This window comes from Esox lucius, chromosome 9 (assembly GCF_011004845.1).
Source record: "Esox lucius isolate fEsoLuc1 chromosome 9, fEsoLuc1.pri, whole genome shotgun sequence".
NCBI classification, from domain to species: domain Eukaryota; kingdom Metazoa; phylum Chordata; class Actinopteri; order Esociformes; family Esocidae; genus Esox; species Esox lucius.
In genome coordinates, this window is record NC_047577.1 from 20,788,235 (window position 1) to 20,809,876 (window position 21,642).

At 41.7% G+C, this 21,642-nt stretch overlaps 1 long non-coding RNA gene across 1 annotated transcript; it reads right to left on the reverse strand.

Moving 5' to 3' along the window:
- Positions 1 to 9,307: 9,307 nt before the first annotated feature.
- Positions 9,308 to 21,348, reverse strand: LOC105029065. The gene is made up of 3 exons (XR_004576105.1): positions 21,242 to 21,348; positions 12,245 to 12,299; positions 9,308 to 9,504 (listed from the first exon to the last, which is right to left on the reverse strand). It is a non-coding gene; the product is annotated as an uncharacterized LOC105029065 (long non-coding RNA).
- Positions 21,349 to 21,642: the final 294 nt, after the last annotated feature.

The window sequence follows — 21,642 nt, forward strand, 5'->3', positions numbered from 1 at the left end:
CCACAACATGTTAACCCATGTGTTTTGTGCCCCCAAGCTCCAAATGCCACATTATCGCACACATTTGGACAGCCGCGTGCATACATCACAAATGAGCTTTCCTACAAGCACTGACTTGTGGCATAACAAGACAGTTTTTGCTTCATTAAAACTTCTTCATTATGATTGCAAAGTGTTGTAGGCTATAAGCTGGTAATATAAAGCGCCTTCAATGTTCATTTCCCTCAATCCCTCCTTAACTGCTAACTTCAAATGGTAGATATTTTAGGCTCATGCTGCATGTGATCTGCACCATTGCCCGGGGACCAGGTAAGTCCTCAAGTAAGGGATGAACTCAGACCATCAGACCACCAGACCATCAAACCAACACCTACTCCATGACGTTAGCATTATATTTGTCAAAAATAAATAAAAATAGAAACAGTATTTTGCTCAGAACACCTTTTAATAGACTCTGTGCTCCAGCTTAGTGAGGAACTTCCACTTTTGTCTAGAAGTCGGTATTGCAGTTTCCGGTTTACTTACTAATACTCATCCGCATTAGTAAACACCTAAACTCACAACAAGATGAGTGATGCTGTTGTACAGAAAAAAAGAAATATAATGTACGTGACTCATTTAATTTTCAAGGTACAAGTGGGGCATCATTTTAATCAGGAGAATGTCCTCTTTTTAATATGGCTTGCGCCATTTAATGACTTCAAACGCTAGACTAGAAATTGTCAGAAAAGGCACATTTTGATATACTTCCACATAACGCAGGTTTAAGCGCAATTAATATCATATAGGACCAGATGTTTACTTCCTATGCCAGTTGTTATTTTTGAGTTTCGTTGTGAAATGAGGTTACAGTAGTAAAATAAAAGAGGAGACCTGTTTTGGTGCTTTTTTTAGGCTATGGAATTTTAAGCTTCATTCATGTTAGAAGAGGCTAAACAAAGGTTTGTTTCAATTCACTTGCTATGGGGACGCGCTAGCGTTCCAGCTCAGCCAGCGTTTTTCTGCAGTTTTTGAGGCTAGGGTGAATTTTTATGCGTTCTATTGTCCTGCCTACACTAAAAAGGAACAGCGTCGCTAACTAGCTTAGCCGATAGCCGTCCGGCACACCACAGTAAACTACTTACCCTCGTAGTTGTGCAGATAACTCGATACGCAGAGTTTGAATCCCTTGTTCCGCTTGCTTGTTGGAGCAGGGGACCAGGCATCAACAATTCGATGGACATCACTAATGCTTATTTTAGGCAGGTTTTGGAGACATCTACTAAAAACTGAAATTTTGGGCGACGCGTGTGATTGCCTAAAGTAAACCGGAAACTGATATGCCGACATCTGGCTAAAGCGGAACTCCGTCCATACGCTTGTGCACAGAGCCTATTGGGACGTGTTGTTTTTCAAGTGGAAAAAGTCTAAAATAGCGGGAGTGCGTCTTTAAAAATCATGCCACATCAGTGGGCATACATCATTTCCATTACAGAAGAGACAGAAATACCAGGCTTTTCATAACCATGGTGTAAAACCAATGATCATTTATTAATAACGGTTTCCTGCTTGGGATTAGTGCTGTTTTTCAGGATCTGCAAATCCCTTCGCGGGAGCCTGACCTGACCTCTATCAAGTGCCTGAAATAAACCCTGCTATTTCAGTCGGTGTATAGCGAACACAGCGTCATTTTCCTCGGATGTGTGTGTTTATCCCAATGTGCGTCAGTGCTAGTATGACTCGATATTTTTGGACTTACCCTTTGGCGGTTCGGTGTGTACGTGCGAGTGTGTGTTCGCGGTGCGCGTTCGAGTAATCAGATCGGGTGGTCTGATTTGGAGACAAACAGACGGCAGTGTCTCCGGCTGAAGGGGGTATATTGGTTTACTCTTACCCCATGATGTCAGCTATCCCATGCGGTCGCTGGGTAGAGTTTCTCCATTAGTTCAATTATTTACAATGTTTAATTGAATCGGCCCGAGTTCAGAAAGCTACACAGGATCCTCCCCGTCCCATGGCCAGGTCTAACTGGCGTATATCACACACCCACACACACACACCCACACATACACACGCACGCGCTCGCACGTGCACATTACAAGCACGTTCAAACACAACTAGGGCTGTGAGACGACTGTGAGGACGGAACCAACACCACTGCCAGTCCACAGCAAGTCAATCTGTATCCTTTCTCTGGCCAGGGTCCCACAGCAGTGATGCAAGAGGCCCATACTTGTCTAATCAGACATGCACGGCCAATGTCTGAAGAAAAACATGCTGCATCTCTGCTGAATCCAGATCTGTGGATTTGTTTCACCGAGGGCCTGGCATGGTAATTATGTCAACGGAAAGCTAAGCAACACACAGAAACCCCCTACCCATCCTGCACCATTCACACACTTAGCCCCCCAAACACACACACACACACACACACACATAAAAGAAAGCAGCATATGTCAACCATACCAGCTTAAGCCTAATCCCTGTGGTATTTGTCTGTCATACCACCACACAAGATGGTACCGCGCCTTCATGGCGTCAATGGTATGTCATGTTGTGATGGGGGCGTGGAATGACCTAGGTAAGTTCTGGCTTACATCCCAAATGACATGCAATTCCGTTTATAGTGTACTACTTTGACCAGGGGCCAAAGGCACTATATGGGAAAGTACTGGTTCATAGTAGTGTGCTACTATAGAGGGAATAGTGTGCTATCTGGCACTCTTCCACTGAATACTGCCTGGTAGTAAAGACTATTCGAGGAATGTCGCAGAGGACTTTGGTCTTTGTAACCCAGATAGGTTGTGGTTTCGGTACCACCCTCCACTTACAAAAGCCCATGGGTCGGGATGTTGTTGATGATTGTTGCCAGAATTGGTATGTCAGCTGTTGCTCTTAAAGGAGAATATATCTTATGTTTATACTTTATGTTGGATATTTCATCAAAAAAATGCAAGAAACTAATCATGGGAATTGACTATGTTAAATTCTAGTGAAGCAGTCTAGCCAAAACTGTTTTCATTAGTGAGCTCATGTTTGATGAAAACTGAATCCTATATTGCAATACCTTTTTCATGATGAGGAACCAATTAACCTCAAGTATTAAGAAAGTGAAATTCCCCTTTTGAGGTTGGGTTTCCTGCACAAGAATTGATGTGCGTGTTTGTAAACTGTGTGTGTGTGTGTGTGTTGGTGTATGTGCCTTGTGTATGTGTGTGTTTTTGTGTTGTAATCTTATCCTTTTCTTAGTCATATTCATTTATTCACCATGGAGCATAGCACAAGCTCTTAGTCATCAGATACCTACAGCTGAGAGGGAGAGAAAGAGGGAGGAAGGGATAGAGAGAAAGAGGGAGGGAGGGAAAGAGAGAAAGAGGGAGGGAGGGAAAGAGAGAAAGAGGGAGGGGAAAAATGTTCTCCAGGCAGGAGCAGCTAGCGCTAATTCATCACATGAGCCTCTAACTTGCACAAAGGATGCCCTTGTTTGGGGGCCTGCTTTTCAATGGGCCTCCCTTACTCCTCCACCCCCCCCCCACGTCCTTCCCTCCACCTCTTTCCCAACAAACACACATTCTCCACGTCCTTCCTTCCCTGGGGGCATTGGGTTTCTGGTGCTGAGAGGGAGTTGTTTCTTTGGAGCAGGATAGCATTAATTGAGGCCCTGGTTCAAAAGACAAGCTCATAGTGTGCGTTGTGTGTGTCAGGATGGGTTGGAGGGGGTTTGTGTGTGTGTAATGTTACACGTGGGGACCAGAAGTTCCCCAAAAGATACAGAAATTGGACAACGCGCTCCACATAAGATTGCTAGGAGCTAAGTTAAGGGTAAAACTTACAATTGGGACTGGTGTTAAAATAGGGGTTACTTTTAGTTTGGTCTTGGCATTAAGGATTTATTACATTTACCCATATTAAGGTTAAAGTTAGAGCTTGGGGTAGGTTAATGTTAGATTTTGGGGTAGGTTTAGGGATTTGTGAACATATCTGTTTTTCTACTATCCACAAAAATAATGAACGTGAAAATAAACGTGTCCGTGTGTGTTCTGTCTGTAGGGCTATGTCTGCATATCTACCCCTGATATTTAAACCTATCCCTGGGTACGGCCAATCATCAGTTCTGTCCTAAACATAACACGGAAGACCAAAAATACCCTATTTAAAAATGGGGACAGGAAATATTTTCCTGGTTCAACCACAAGTTTGGGGACAATTTGTTCTCATTTATGTAGTGAAACCTAAGTCTACAATAACAGACACACACACATATACTCATAGTTTGCGGCTAAGGCTTTTGGGGATTTCAAGAATGTGTGTTTCCAGGAAATTGTACATTTACTTTTCTTTTGACCTGTGTTGGTATTTCATTTGGACTTTGTCTGGGGGCCAAAGACATGGACAGGGTTTACATGTACACACACACTCAGTATTTCATTTTGACTTTATCTGGGGGCCACAGACATTGACAAAGTCCACACATAGCAATAGCATATTATTATTCCCACTTTTTCTTTTTTCCCCCTGTTTTATATAATATTAAGTTTTATTAAAGACACAGAGACACATTAGCATGGCCCTGCAATGGATGACCAAAATATGTGTTATGAAAATGTTTCTAAGCACATTATACAACACCCAAAGACACTCCAAGTCATACTACATCACAGTTGTATTCCACTGTATCATTCCATGTTTGAATGATACTGTGTACAACCAAAGCCGTGGGAAAATGTTAGAGGTTAGAGGTTTTATCAATTATCGTTTTAATATTTCAAATGTATCTGTATGAATCGGTAACAACACAAAATGTACATAGAAAAATCATTAAATTAGGTGCATGGCTTTAGGGTAAGACTTTAAGACAAGGTATTAGATAAATTAAGATTAAGTGTTTTTATTTTAAAACCTAAGCAAATTTTAAAATGGCAGGTACTAATGTACTAATGTTTTTGAAGCACACACTATGAAATTGTAACCCTAACTCACAACAGCTCATCCAACAATCCTGTCCGCCACACTCATGCAAACCACCAGTCTACCTAAATACACTTGTAATGTAAACATCCATCTGGGGAGACCTCGCTCCTTACACATGTAGCAAGCCCTTTGTCATACCTCACACACACAATGAGTACATGAGGTGGTAGTAGTAGTAGGGCCACTCAGGATGGAAGCCTATCTCACACACACGGCTCAGCCAGGAGTCTGCTCTACTTTCCATTAATGGTAACTGGAGCTAATCCACTGTGAATGGAGGGCCACGCTAAGAAACAAGCCACAACATTGGTGCGCGTAAGCTTTCTCACGAACGCTATATTTCCTGCAGGGCTTTGACTGACCACAAACCCAGAGCAGGGATTAAGTGTAAGTCTGCATTCCTAATGGCACCCTATTCCTGACATAGTGCTCTAGTCAAATGTAGTGCCTTTTGAAGGGAACAAGGCACCATTTAGGACTCAAAGCTAAAGCTCTATTACGTTTACTTTACCTATCCAAGGACCCCTGTAGTCAATGTTATCAGGGACCTGAACAAATTCAGCATTTGGATTATTTTGTGTGAGGGTGGAGAGAAAGAGAAGACCTCTCTCTGGGTTTTCTTTTCGTGCAAGCGAGCAGTGGTCAGACCATATGGTAAAAATTTAACAGATTTTTTTAGAAGGTACTTCTTGGAGATTTTTGCTTGTTTGTAATGGTTCGGAATTAGTCTACTGTTTACAGGAAGAATATTGGGCTGCAACCTGCTCTGGGCTGGATGTTCTTTTCTAAAACAAAACATAACCAAATCCCCTCACTGAAAGTAGGTGCTGCGCAGCCTCTTTAAACAGATTTCTAAGTTCACTCATTCCTATAATGTTTTGGTATTCGATGCTAATGCTAGCTCAAGGCTAATGTTATCATGTTGAGCACAGAAAACCCATGGTATTTACAAAGTTTGGATTGTAATGAACAGACATGCTAACTGAAAAACAGTATAGGTAATTCATAATCATAGGTTTCCAGACTTCCGATTGAAGGATTGTCTTCATTAAGAACTCAGAGGTCAGGATAGGTAAGCTCTTACAATGACAGAGTTCAAACCTCATTGACAAACCGTCAACAACAACAACAACAGCAACAACAACAACACCACATGTGCGCCTATCTAGGCCATAGCCCACTAGGTAATCTTGGGTAATGATAATACCCTGTTGCAAACAGAGAACTGATAAACCCCAGTAGTCCTTTGCGAATGGACTAGCCAGCCACTGCCACTGCTGACAGCACCAGGAGGATTACTGGGTATCTGCTCCTCCGCCCCGCCGTTTCCAAGGAAATGAGGTCATGTGGTGAGAAACGAAGGCTCTGTTCTGCTGCCAAGTGATCAGGGTGGGGGCGAGCACGGACCCAAATAGATTAAAGAGTCTTGGGTTCCCTTATCACACACTTCCTTTCATTTTGGGGTTAGAGAAATAGATTTAGGCTAACATAGCAGATCCAGTTCAAAAGCTAGATCGAGGCTTGTGTTCTAAATGTGTCACTGGCAAATGTTATTAGGATATCAAGCAGGGCAGTTGAACTTTCATTTCATATTGGCCGAAGAAAAGATATCTTCCGTGAAGAGTGAGACTTCCCCTTTGGTTTCCTGTCCCCAATGATCCTGCAGTGCGTCATGAATTAAATTGTATTGTTTTGAATGAACGTTTGTTTTGCAACAGAGATGGTGGAAATGATATAGGTGTAGAATGGCTTGATTGTATTTCATACAATCTATGACAGAGCAATGACTACAATAGCAACTCCTAAACAATTTCCATTTAGTCCAGATGGCTCCCCATGATAAAGTAATTGGAATCTAGTTATTCTATTTCTACGTGTTAAGTCATTGATTCCAAAGGCTCTGGGTAAGCCTGTTAAGTTCTTGGCTCTACTTTAAATTGAATGATTGGTGGATCTCAGCCTCGTGGTCCTCCTACATCACAATCTATTTGTCAGCTTTGTCACAACTTCGCCAGACTGTGTCATACTGTGACCGTTGATCTTTGGCGGTCTTTCCCAATATCCCAGACCAGACGCTATTTAGAACCCTGGCTTATCAGATTTAGTCTTGAGTCAGCCAAGACCCATAAGGAGACTACTAATCTTAAATTCAAATCCCATTCTGCATAAAGTCCCTCAGAGGCCAGCGTACACGTTAAACGGCCATGGTGGCCAAATAAAAAGAAATCACTAAAGATCACTAAAAATCACAGGGTTGTGTTCAGCATGGTGAAAATGTGTGAAGCCTTTGAAATCAGGTGATATTTGAATTTGGAAAATGTTTGCAAATGCTTTGTTTGGACTAGAAATCTTGGCTTCATCCATAGTGGAAACCTTTTTTAGACGACCTGGATCACACAAGCCTGGTGTCAAATCTCCTTCGTTGTGTGATACTAAAAAACGTCTATCTGGAATGCCAGTTTGAGTTCCTCTCAATTTTCCAGCATGAAATGAATGTAATATCGCCAAAATGTTCAACGTCTTAAAGCCATCCTACCCAGAATAAAAAATTGCATAGTAAGCCACTCCATAACAACTCGACAAGTAAAACTAACTACACTGCCGATTTTACATGAGAACCCCCTCCCACACATATATATACACATCCTATTCCCTAATCTTGCAATCTACAGTCTTTTTTGGCATGTGGCAACAATGCGGGAGATGAGTCCCAGACGATAAAGCATGACGGGCCACCTGATACGTTGTGAACGGAAGAGCGCTCACAGGCTCCCTTTATGCTGACGCCGAGCACTTTTTCTGAAAGGAACGAACCCCAGACTCCAGAGGACAAGGGATCCGGGAAGTGGGCCAAAGGCAGCTGAGAAGCAACATTTGTTTCTCATTTGGCCTGCAAGCTTGAATGACCAGAGCGGATACTTACATTTCTCCGGTTACAGAGTCTGTCCTATTTTGTTATGTTCCAAATGATGGAGAACTGGAGGCCACACAAAAATGAAACCCAGAAGTGAACCATTACTTGTGAGAGAGAAGGGGTAAAGGAGTTGACTTGGATTTGGACTGAGGGAGTGATGTTGGAGTATGAGAATGTCCGTGGTTTCGGTTAAGGCCATTCCAGCCAGCATCGGATGAGCCAAGTTCCAGTCTTGTACCAAAAAAAAACTTTGAGTAATAAAACAATTACAAGAAAAACTGAAATAACTTCTCTACTTGTGGGTGGACTATGTAGACAAAAGTGGTACAGTAGATCTGTCATTATATTTGGGCACCAATAGGAGCAGTAATGGTTCTGGTGGTTCAGGTTTTTTGTGGTTAATGATATTGCAGGTGTATTTTTAAGTTTTGGAATGGGAGGTTGACATTTGAAAATTATACTTTTATAACATTGTCTGTGTCTTCCCTTCTAGCCCTGAACTATTATCATAGAAGGCATTTTGTATCTGCATTTGGGTGAATGTTAGCATACCTTCATATATACTCAGTAGACAATTTGTTGGATGCACCACACCGTTCCCCATACTGGATACCTCATACAGACAGTGAGTGCTGGCAGAAATAGCAGCTCATCTATCGCATGCAAAACTAAAATCAAATGTTTGGCCGGGAACACAACCAAACCTAGTAATAATGTGTTGCCGTTATTCCATAATACATAAACATTTTCAAAAAAAGAGATCTAAAGAAAAATCAAAGACCTCAATATGTTTAATTATACTCAAAACTGAAACTGAAAAGATCCTAAAAAGCACAAATAGCTACTGAGCAGCTTTGTGTTCTGGTCAAAAGGACAGTAGCAGGCTTCTGCTGCAGCTGATAGTAACAAAGAAAGGCCACCTTGTACTTTTAGAAATGTGTCACTTCAAATCTCACACCATCATTAACACCCAGTAATTTGTGATGTGTAATCCAGCGCTCGCTAATGAGACAGTTCAAAAATAGAATTGTGTTAGCTATTCCCTTGCCAGCACTCATCAGCCGTTCTTCAGAAAGTCCTCATTCTACAATGCTGTACCATCTACTAACCAGTCTACGTTACTTTGGAAAAATTACAGAATACAGAAAAATCGACATGAGGCAAACCCAAATCATTCTATCCCAGGAAACCATACTCACCTTGAGGCAACAAATTGATCCCCTGTTCTGCCATTAACTTTTTAGTTATCCTTCTAATCAGTCTTCTAATCAACATTTATAAACTGTACCTGTCAGTAAAATGTAAAAAGACCCACACTGTTAATTATTATGGTGTAAACCAGATGTCTCGCTAGGATCATAACACACCTGGGGCTATTCATAAAAGATCCGGGGCTATTTCCGGAGGCCTAACGACGCCACTGGTGTAAACAGTAACATTGGATGAGAGAAAATGTTTTATTGTTAATATTTGGTACATGGTTGGGATCATTGTCAGTCCAATTGTGTAACTCCGGAAGGCAGATTAAATCCTCACTGGACACGTCTTTAGGTATGCCTCTTTGGTATCAGGAAATGTTCGCCTCCATGCTTTTCAAGGTTTGACGTGTCATGTGTTCAGGGATGCCATTCTGCACAACACTGTTATAAAGAGAGGTTATTTGAGTATTTTTGGCCTTTGTGTCCGCTTGAACAATTCTGGCCATTCTTCTCTGACCTCTTTCAATAACAAGGTGTTATCACACACAGAACTGCCCTTCACTAGATGTTTTTTTATTGCACTCTGTGAACTCTACAGTCTGTATTGCAAGAAAATGTTTGCTGTTTCTGAGATGCTGGAACCATAATGGTCATCCCACAGTCAAAGTCTCTGTTGTCGCGCAACTTTGTTTGTTCAAATAAAAACTTCTTGACCATGTCTGCATGCCTTATATTGAGTAACAGTCAGCTGTCTCACTTTTTGGCTATTTGACTTAACAAGCAGATAAACCTAATAAAGTGGCCAGTGAGTGTACATTTTAAATTGGTGGGTGCACCAACCCTCAACATGCACCAACCCTCAACATGTACCAACCCTCAACATGCACCAACCGACATCAACGACGTGCCACTGTGCTTGGAAGGTGCCCTAGAGGAGAAGAGTTGGGATGCTGAATGCAGCCCAAGTCAAAAGCCCTGAGGAGCCACACCTAAATAATATAAGGGCTCATCAGGGCATGGACAAAAGTGACTCCCAGACAGGTGAAGAGATTCTGGAAGTATTGTGCTGAAACCTACAAGACGACTGATGTCCAGGTCTGTGCGCAGGCATATCAGCTTTTGAAGATCATTCAGCATCTTGTTGATTCATACTGTACGCAGACATAATCAATTCTGTTTTAATATCAGTTGAAGGGTTTCATTTGACATGTAGTTGTCCTCTGCATCAAAGCAAAGCTTCCAAGCACTGTGATGGTCAACAACAAGGTTTTAGTGTCTACCAGGATAAACCCCAGCAGTTGGACTGGCATTCCAGCCTTAATTGGGGATTCCTACCTTTTTTTTCCTCGTCGTCCCTCATCTCTATCCCTCTCTATCACGCTATCATCTGTATTTTATACTTTCATGCCCTCTTTACTCCACCCCCCCCCCGCCCCTTGCCGAGATTAAATTACACCCCCCCACAACTTGTAATTCTATAAAAGTCTCTGCTGGACGAGACCCGAGGACACCCAAATGGAATAGGGAGGGAGAAAGAGAGATATGGAGAGAGACAGGACGGAAGATGTGATGGCAGATAGCAAGACAAAGAGAGACTGAGAAAAATGAGAGCCAAGGAAGAGACAATAGAAGTCGGACAACAGAGAGGTGAGAAGTGGCAAAGGGAGAGGGAGACAGAGGAAGAAATGAGCCGCTGTTATTCTGCAACAGCGGCTTTCTTCAAAGCACTAGCTCTGTTTAGTCTGGCTTGGGAAAGGGGGACGGGGGGAGGTGGGGGCGGCGATAAAAAATGCACCACAGTCATAGAACGAGCCTCCCTCCAGGCAAAGGCTCTCCTCCAATCACTGCGCAGGGCCTCTGCTGTGACGACGGGTTACCGAGCAGAATTTCCCCACCAAAGAACATCGGCAGGCTCACTACCTGTGGCACGTCCACAGACGACCTAGCATCCCCAGAAACACAGCCTGCTATTTCTTCTGTCTGAGTAGAGGGAATGGGAGGGGAAAAAGAGAGGGAGGAAGTGACATCAAACTCAACCTAAATCCTCACAACACTGCTTACATACTGGTCTATTCTGAGGGCTTCTCTCCACCATTCGTAGACCGGGTGAACTGAATGTGCAGTATGGCTAAATCTATTCCTGAAAGTCACAGATGCACAAGTCCACTGCACTTTAAAGCTAGGGTCTTAAATGTGAACAATAAAAACAATATTTCATTTTGCCAAGCTTTGTTTTTTTCGGGGGGGGGGAGGGGGGGGGGGTTAGACAAGAGATGTGGATGACTATCACCTCCTGTCTAAAGTTTGATATTATGGCCTTGCCATAACACATAGTTCTCCTATATACTTCTTGCCAAGGAGTTCAGCTGCTTATCACACCAGATGTTGAACCAGGGAGACATTTCCTGGCAAACAGCCATGATTTCGCTTGCAGCTGTAAGACTTACCATAAGGAGTCACTAGCGTGGAATGAGACCAGGCAAACTTGTCCTACATCCATCCGTCAAGCCCGGGAATTATCACAGGCACCGTCGAAATGCCACAAACAGGATGAAGAAATACGGTCGAGAATGACACACCTGTACTGCAAGGCTGTGACTTAGACACCTGCGCTACTCTGGGGCGGCATATTCTGAACACTAGTTTGTGTTTGTGAACTACTGTGAACTACTGTCCACAAACTCAGACAGCCTTGGATGTTTTGTATGAGAAAATCCCAGACGTGTCAGTTTTATTATTGGGTATCTTTTTTCATGTTGAACTTGCAACGACCACCCAAGACCCCCCCCCCCCCCCCAATGCTGAAGAGACTCGGGTCCCGACAAAAGTATTTTATTTCGGTTTTGTAATGGGGGAGACCAAAGAGCCGTCCCTGCCAATAGGCTGGGACAAGGGTTGGATGACGGGTGGAACAATTGAACCCCCACCCTGCAATAACACAAACCTTTGCAAACCCGACAGGGTCAAAAATAGAACAGTTAATATCACCACGGTTAAGTGCATTGATGTTAATGGACTTGACACATGCGGACATAAGATACCACTGGAGCTGTTATGTTTCTCTCTCTGTCTGTCCTTTTACCAATTGTTGCAAATGGACAGGCAGGCAACACAACCCCAGTGGCTCCACACTGACGGGCCAACAGACAGGTCATGTCATCAGTCTCTCTATCTCGCTCACCTTCTCTCTTTCTCTCGGCCCCATTAGTCGGCGACTCTGGAAAGCCCTCTCAGTCCTATTCAAACACAGAAAGAGAGAGAGAGAGAGATCAGGTCAGTGGAGATAGAGTGGGATCAGCACTTTGGACTTTGGTGCCCGTGTCTGAAGGGAATACTGTTGTTTTGGCTTTCCCTGACTCAGGCAAAATGCAGTGGAAAAGCCCAGGGTGGTGAACCAAACGGAAGTCCCAGTGAGCAAAATAATTTGACGGACGTCTTCTCAACATTTTTTCAATGTCTTTTCAGAGCCTTTTCAACCAGAAAGATGTATTTTCAACGTCTCGTGCCCATAGGGTCAAATGTAATGAAACAGACAGGGACCCAGTACCTGGCTGTGAAAACAACAGAAGGTTGTCATTTTCTGTTGAATGCCTTAATGAGCATGCCCCTTGTATCGAAACATTTCTCTGGTTGAAGTAGAAATCAGGTTGGCTAAATGTACGACTGTGAGAATACCAGCCACAATGGAACTGTGCTTATGAATAATAATGTTGCTGCGACTCAAACTCAGGCCTAGGTCAGCGGGTTGCCTTTTGCCTGTATGGTGTATCAACATCTTCTCTCTCTGTGTAACTGGGTCACTTGACAATGACTAACATCACTGACTCCATCAACGTCATCAGTGACTGTCTTTGTTTTGAGTTCATCTTCTCATGTGGCAGACGTTGCAATCCATCCGTGCTGTCCGTATCAGTACAGTCATACACAAAGGAAACAACAAAAAGCTGTACCAGGTAGACATTGCTTTGGACTAAAACAGGAGGTATTTGCTTACATCCACAGGAAGTTCCTGCTTTTCTACTGAAACTGATCTGCTGTCTGTTTCGCGACAATCCTCTTTTTCCTCAGTAAAGGTAGGATTGAGGGAGGGGAGGTATGATCCTGGGTTTCAGTTTGTAGAGGAGAACTAGAAGTGAACTTCACCCTGGATCATGATGTGCTGCTTACACCACGGCCTTCATTTTAAACAATTGTGTGTGAAGGGAGAAACGAGGAGAAAATAAAACAATTCTCCCCTTCCAAGGCCACTAGACCTCCTCTCAGCATTCCATCGCACTCAGCAGGTGTGTGTGTGTGTGTCTGTTTGTTCCTGGTTCCCGTTTGTTCGGAGGAATGCAGTAATCTTTTTTTTTAAAAGGTTGGATCTGTGCGGCTGCCAGCTTTGGCCGGCCAGATCCTTTTTTTTTTATTTCAGTACTGGTCACCAAATGACCCTCCCACTCCCTTTGTTGCTGGGTTAACTTGCACAGAACCATGCGTGTGCCCACACACACACACACACACACACTCGACACAGCCGACAAAGGTGAGCCGGGGCAAGTCAGACATAGAGGACATTGACTGGAGGGAAAACATGAAACCTCCAAAACTCTCATGATTTTCTCACACTAGATTCTGCAGTGCCTTCCTGTGTATTTAAGGGAAAACCCCAACAATGTCGGCTGGTACCTCCAAAATGGAACTATCAACACACTAGAGCCTCCCATAATCCCTCTCTTGCTCACCTTCTTTCTTCGTTACAGTTCAACTCTCAGTACGGTTAATAGTCCCTTAAACACTGTCCTGTTATGCTGCTGATGTTGTAAGTCGAGTAGGATTTTTATTGAGTTGGACTTGGAATTGCTGTAACTAAAATGTTACCTTACTCTGAAATCCTTTGATTATTGTAACAACCTCATGTACAGACAGATAGAAACAAAAACGACATTTAGTGGAAAAATCAGCGGGGGGTAAGTAGGTTGAAAACCTTCACACACACTCGAATGTTTTCGCACGGGAGATTGTCCCGTTCAGGACACAGTCCAGACTGCCGATCCACTTCCAGCATCCAAGCCACATGCGCTGATACTGCCAACCCAACAGGGATGATTCACTGAGCGAATCAAATGAAATTTGCTGCGTGGCCACAACTGGCATGTGTGTTAGTGCACATGTGCGTGTTAGTGCACATGCAAACATGTGCTTGTGTTGGGGGGGGTCACATTCAGTAACATCATGGTAATGAGATGTGCCGTTGAAACATTCCACGTGACCTCCAGAGTGCTTGTGCCAAGCCAGTGTGCCGTAATTACCGGGGTGGAGGCACCACGGCTCCTTCTAATGGGAATCTCAGAATATCTCTGCCTGTTTCAGAGTCTCTTCAGGACAAAACAACATCAACAAAAACAACAACATCGGCGACCAGGAAACCAGAGAAAGTCATACAGTAAGCCCTTAGGCTTTGTTGAGGGGAAAGTTAGAACTCTCTTGAGCGTTTGGTGGCACGCATGCATGGAGTCTCGCACACCCGTGTATACAACATGCTACAGCAAAGCAAGGCAGCTCACAAAGGGAAAAGGTTATTAGGTGTACAATATCAAATGTAAAATTAAATCTTGGACATAAATGTCATTTCCAATCAAATATGTTCCAAATATATGGCACTCATTAAAATGCATGTAAAAAATAAATCTTTATTTTCAGGATTCACTTTGTTTTTTCATTGTGGAAAATACCAGGCCGTCTCGTTGAAGTAGTTATACTACTTGATGCATAGCATCAGTTTAAAAGTTGAAAGTCAACTGGGAGTGTATATACAAAAGCTATTAATGTTACAGAATGAGAAGATTAACTAAAAACAAGCAAAGCATGTGGTGTGTATACATTTGTCATTGCAATGTAAAACAGAACTCAGAGAGTCCCTCTCCATGAATCAGGTTAGCACCTTCTCAGTCTGCAGGGGCGTGTCGGCTAACCAGCCCTCTGATTCGCCAAAACCCTCGAAAATTTCAACTGGCTTTGACCTCTGGTGTTGCCAGGCAACGATGAGACGAGAACAGGGCTCTCTTTGAAAAACAGGTTGGTGTGTGTTCACACTGGCTGACCAGAGCAGAACCCGCCCTGCTCCTCAGGCGGGCTATTAACTATGCATGATCGGGGTCTCTGGGAAGACTCAAGCTGGACTTTTCATACACGGAAAGAACTGACTGGATGTCTCATGGCACAAAGGTTTTGTGCTTGCACACAGAGTACTAATTTCCCAGACATACTGCCTAATGAACGTCTCAGGTTTGTCCAAAAGGTATTTCTCCATGAGATTCTTAATTTAAAGAGCTTTTAAAGCTGGGTTCCTTAGTATGTGCTCATCATCTTTAGACTTATAAATCAGTGATATACTTTAGCCATTAATAGTACATAAGCTAAGATCAACTGTCGTACCCAATCGGAACCCCAAATGCATGTTTGATTTACTCTAACACTTTTGTTGTTTTTCAAAGAAAGCACTACTGAATGTAAACGAACATAGTATGACCTCCTAACACTGGATGGTCAGGTCTCACTTTAAAGCTCTTTCAATTAATTAGAGAGTATGATAAGAGACTTCTTTAGACCCATCCCATAGCTTTTTACCCAAATACAAGTGGGTTAAAGGTTTACTATATTGTTTAAATGGATTAGGATTACAGCTTTAAGTTCAAGATTGGAATACTGGAAAAAAAAGCTTTCCGTGCTTGAATGATGAAGCGTAATTGTGGTCCCTGAAGGCAACTGAGGTCATGAGTTGTTAAAAAGCATTGATAAAACCATTGATAAAATATTCACTTTGAGTTCAATGTGATTAACCACGATTAAACGATTAACCACAGGGACAACCGCATCATGTACAGTAGCTCATTGTCACTAAGCACGCAACAGCAAAATTATAATTCTAATAAATATTGGCGGATAGGTGAGAGGGTGGCGCAGGAGGAGTGTGTGTGGGTATGTGTGTTGGGAGAGCAGGCTGTGTGGTCTCCTGATGGGTGAGAGGGTGGAGCAGTAGGTGTGTGTGTGGGTATGTGTGTTTGGGAGGTCAGGCTGTGTGGTCTGCTGATGCTGGGGAATTCCATACCCCAGATGAACCCCCCTACCCCCGAGTGCAGCCTAGCATGACATAGAGACTGGGATGTACTAACTGGTTGGTGTGTGTGTGTGTGTGTGTGTATGGGGTTGTTGTGCAGTGGTGGTTTGGAATGTGAGTGATTGCAGCTTGCAGCATGGAGGAGTTACACATGGTTAAGAGAGAGGATATAACAAGCGTGGAACATTTATAATTTCTCTGAGTGGGTGACTTTTGCAAATATCATTGTCCAATATGTGGAGATATGTGGAGCAACTTTTAACAAGTAAAAAAGAAGTGGCCATCGGGAAATGTCATTTGATTTCATTTATATCAAAATAGTGAATGTAAAAACTTTATAGCCCAAAACTTTATAGCACTTCTATCCCATCCTTTATTTCACGTGGTGTACCACATGGATTGGTGTCATGTCCCATCATGCTTAAACATAGCTGGTTTGGGTAGTTATTACATTATTACCATGAATATTATACCTTATCAGAATCCAAAATATAAACTTGTATAACTCTGACGTTGGTAAACAATTATGGCAAACAAACATTGCCACAAGGTGCGGTTAAAAATATAATTCTGGATTTCTGGACAGGCCTCGCCTTCATAGCATTTTTCCACAACCACAATGAGCTTTTTTATTTAAAAACAGTTTGGTTGACTTCCTTTCTTTTCTTCAATTTAAGGATCCTAGCTTTAAGTGAGTGGTCTTACCAGAACACAAGGTCAGTCGAGTTCATCAGAGCCAGAGCCCATTTTAGACACTAAATGGCCCCTGTAACCTTACCACTTAACCAAACACAAGATGCTTTGTGCCTTTTCACTCAGCACCTCTCCATTATCAATCATGTCAAACTCTCCAGTGACATATTTGTGTAAATAACAACCAAACATTGAATAATGCCCTTCAGGTAAATGTGTACCAGTGTCCAGAGTTTCTCTCCCTCTCTCTCATGACATGTCACTGTGAGTTCTGTTCAAACAAAGCCTAAAGCAGGGGAAACTTCCAGAGATAGCACTGCTACGGAGTTGTCCAGCAGCATATTGCGAACAAAGCCTTTGTCCAAATTAAAACGTGAGAATATATGTCTGTAGTTTTAACTGTCTCAGCTGGTTGCAAACCACTGTAACAGTCAGTTGCTGGAGTTGCGCAAATGGAGCAAAAAAAAGTGGATAAATTTGAATCAAATTCAGATTTCATGGTTGGAGGAAGAGAATGATGGAATGAGGCTAAAGGTGAAATCAAAGGTGAATCAGTTGCAGCCTTCCAGCTTGACAGTATCTTTATCAGTCACCCGGCTGATCATATTACCTCTTAAGTGCTGAGTTGCCAGAATAGAATAGAGGACTGAATAGAAAATAGCAACCTTGATGGCCTTGACAGGGACAGTCTCTAATTTACTGGGTTTATCAAGGTGGATTAATTCAGTTCATCACTTCAGCATGGTTTAGCATGGTTTTATTTCAGTTGACAATCAGGGGCTATAAAAGAGAACTTTGAGGATTTGTCTGTGGTGAGCGATTAGTCCTTTTTGAGGATGGCAGGGTTATCTCTCCTACTTACTCTCACTGTACCTTTATTTTTCCTCCTTTGTCTACCCCCTGTTCTTAGTAAAGCAACACTATATTCTTATAAAACTGTTATGTTTATTCAGTGTCTTAACTGAATTCAGTCAAGTGCCCATGCAGTTGTCAGGCGTTATTTAACTCTAGTTTCTTGCACCGTTTTTGGAACTTTTTGTTTAGCTAGCCACCATCTAATTATTTTTATTTTAAAAACAAATCAAATGTTATGGGGTCCAAATATTATGCTGGCAGCACTCACATTTTCTTTATCACAATAAAAGCCATCATTGAAATATATAAGGCAATATAGTTAACAATCTAGTCTGTAAAAAAGAACAGACAAAAACAACATTGGAATGGACATTAAACATAAAATGTACCAACTCGATTGTTAAGTATATTGCCTAATATATTTCAATGATGGCTTTTATTTTGAAAAAGAAAATCTGAGTAAGCGCTGCTAGCATAATATCCTGCTGGTAGAAGAATGGTAATGAAGCCTCGAATGGCCAACACTACTGATTAGTGGTGTTACAACATCAATATGTTACAAGTGATTTTCTTCCTAATCCTAACCCTAACCTAAACCCCAGTGTTGTGATGCCTAAACTTAACCCTAATCTTAACCCCAGTGCTTTGATACCCAATCCTTACCTAACTGTAGAAAAAACATTGAAATGCATTCATTACATATTATAGGCCAATACTAATCCAACAAGATCCACAAACCCTGTGTGGAGCAGTGTGCAAGGTGCCTACCTTCAGAACTGCTCATCGCCAGTTTGAAACACAGCTTGTGTGTTTGGTGCAAATTCGTAATAAATGATACGTTTTCATAACGTATTATAAGTTTGTCTGGCGTTTGTATCATATTAAAAGTTTTAATAGTGTTCGTAACGAATGTTAGGTTTTAGCCAATTCGTAATGTATTATATGTTGCGGTAGCGCATTGTAATGTAACCTAACGTAGCATATATAAAATCTGGTGCAATGGATTTACCTAAAATAGTCTGCGAATCCTCTGAGACCAGGTTGAGTTATTCTAAGAGCTTGTTTTTTAAGGGGTGACAACGCAGTAGTCTAAACATAAAATAAATGGCAGTATGTCCTGCGTCTCTCTATTCCACTATCAGACAAGTCTATAGTACCACTTTTTTACCTTATATTTTAACAAAATACATTTCAGATACTTTTCCAGTGTTATTTACAGTTCTGAGTGTATATTTATCCTTACATTTTCATACATGCCATTTCAACCGACAGAGTTAGGCTGATCTCAGGTAGTTTCTTTCATATCTTGGATGGCGCTTTCCCCTCACCCTACATCCATGATTCTATTGTTAAATATATTTTTTAGAGGCATCAGTTATTGTTTTTTCTTGTTTTTTTTTTGGGGGGGGGTTATACATAAAAAGCCTTATGAACTAATACCGTCAGAAGAATTTATGGGGTTGGTTGTGTTCCCTGCCGATCAGTGGCTTTTAGATTTGCACACCCAACGCATTGCAGTTTCCCTTTCTGTCTTTTTAAATAAACAAAGGGCCCTTTCTTCTCACTCAGCTGTTACCTGCCTTTTTACCTGACACTGTTGGTAGGTTGGACGCTGTTAAAATACAGCATAAAAACAATAAGGCTTATAGGAGCCCCACAAAGGTAGGGACTGGCAATTACTGGAACTCTTCCCTTTTTTGATTAGAATAGTTATTATCTCATTTAAGTCAGTTATCATTATCTCATCCCTGATTAGTCAGATGCATCTGCCAGCCACTAGTAACCAGCCAACCAGATAATGGAATCATATGGTTGGGTGGTTGCAAGTTACTAGGACCTAGTAACTATTAGCCCAGCTAAGGAAAAACAGACATTATACATTGTTAGCGATATTTGCTAGCTACCAGGGCTTCTGTTTTGACTCAGTTAGCCTAAAGCACTATGAGCAACTTAACATTTTATTTATGTAACTGCTTGCAAATTTTATCCAATAAAATAAAGTAGGAAATGATATTCTAATAACATGAGAGGTTTTATCAGAAAGGCTTTCGGGAATAGAGGTTTTTTGGGTTTTCTTGCGAGCTGGACATTAATGCAGCTGGTGTTATAAGACGCGTGCAAAAGCAGACGATGAGTGCTTAGTTTCCAGCAGTTAAACCTTTTTTGGCATATCTGCTGAGCATGTAGGTGCCTGGGGAGGATCTTGGCCTCCTAAAGTGGGGAATCAACTGCCCAACTTCTTCAAGCAGCTTGCAAATGTGCGTTAGCATGCTTACATTTTCCTGCTGAAGACAGGATCTTAAGGCTGTCTATATTCGGTTTTGGAGAAAATCCCCTCCCTGTGGGCACATTTTAAATCATGGAAATTAAGGCAATAATTAACAGTTTTGCCCAATTAGGGTACACTGAATATTCCAATGGGGACTTTGTAAGCTATTTAAAGGTTTTGGAGAATGCACTATTCTGCTAGACATTTTATCTGGCAGCCAATCATTTTACTGGCTTTTATTTTATTTTAGCGTCCAAAAGCTGGCTATAGCTACCTATTGCTGCAGAAGAGCTGTCTGGCTGTCTGACTTTTAAGCAGATAAAGTACACTTTCAAATGACAAAATAGTCTATTTTTCTTTCTCTTTGCTGTGTTTTCAGTTGATTTTAGTGAATAAGCCATAGAAATAATGTAATCTAATTAGAAACAACCGAATTTTCACACAGACACTGGAAGTGGTTCAGTCAGATTTGCCACTACAAGGCAAACTGTATCATAATCTGAGTATAATGCTGCTTTATACGTTTTGTACAATATCATGGGTAAGTTGGTGATCATCTCTTAGGTTGAGAAGTGAGTCTCTACTGGAATGATGTCTTAATGTGTTAACTAAATGTTAAGACCTTTGTATTTTATGAATGGAACTTTATTGTCAAGTGTTAACTTCTAAGTGTTTTAAGTGTTTACTTGATCCACATTATTTTATAAGGCTTGAAATATGAACCTTTGACAAAGTTTCCCTTGTTTAAATACTACGTAATAACAGCAACAATATTTCTACCTATAACAGAATGAAATGTCTTGCTGAAAAAACAATGTTTCCCATTTGTAAACAGTGTACAAATCAAATCATATGATCCAACCATGAGCCACCCATGTTCAAGGGGCCACTGAAAATATGTGTACATTTTCAGTAAACATGCTATGGCAAATGATCAAAAACAGAAACATTTTTCATCAACTGTAAGCAAATTGTATGAGAAACAAAACGGTTCCATATGCCACTAGGCACGAGTCAATCAACATAGTACAATCTGTATACAGAAACTGAGCAATAAGAAAGGCTCCATGACTTTTTACTTAACTGGTAGATAGTAGCTGAAGAACATAATGTTCTCCATTAGGCCGTTTCAAAACACATTTTAAAGCCACATCCTCTTTTTGAAATGCAGCGATTACATCAATAGTTTGGGGTAAAAACGTTGGTAAATCCCAAAATTAGAAATGGCCTACTTTAAGCATTCCTTCTTACGTTCTATTTACCTGAACAGACTTGAAATAACTGGAAAACTAATTCAGAGTAGACATCCATATGGTTGCCTTTACCGCTTTTCGGGTTTTCAGATCAGTGGAAGTGAATGTGGGGGTATGAGGTGAGGCAGGCTCTCCAGGCTAAGCGAAGTCTGACCTTTGTACCAAATATAGTCTATAAGCGTGTCGTGTGACTGTGAGTGTGCCTTCAGGACAGCAAATCGATAGCCTCAGGATGCTGAAATCAAGTGTGGGAGGTGTGCTTCTTGTGGTCAATGGGAGTGTGGTTGGGTTACAGGTAGTATAGTTGTCCCGGACAATGTGGTGAGCAATACCATGCAGGACAGTTGTCCCAAAATAAACTGTAATCCCTAGTATTTTGAGCTAGAAATGAGTATTTAACAAATTCTGAA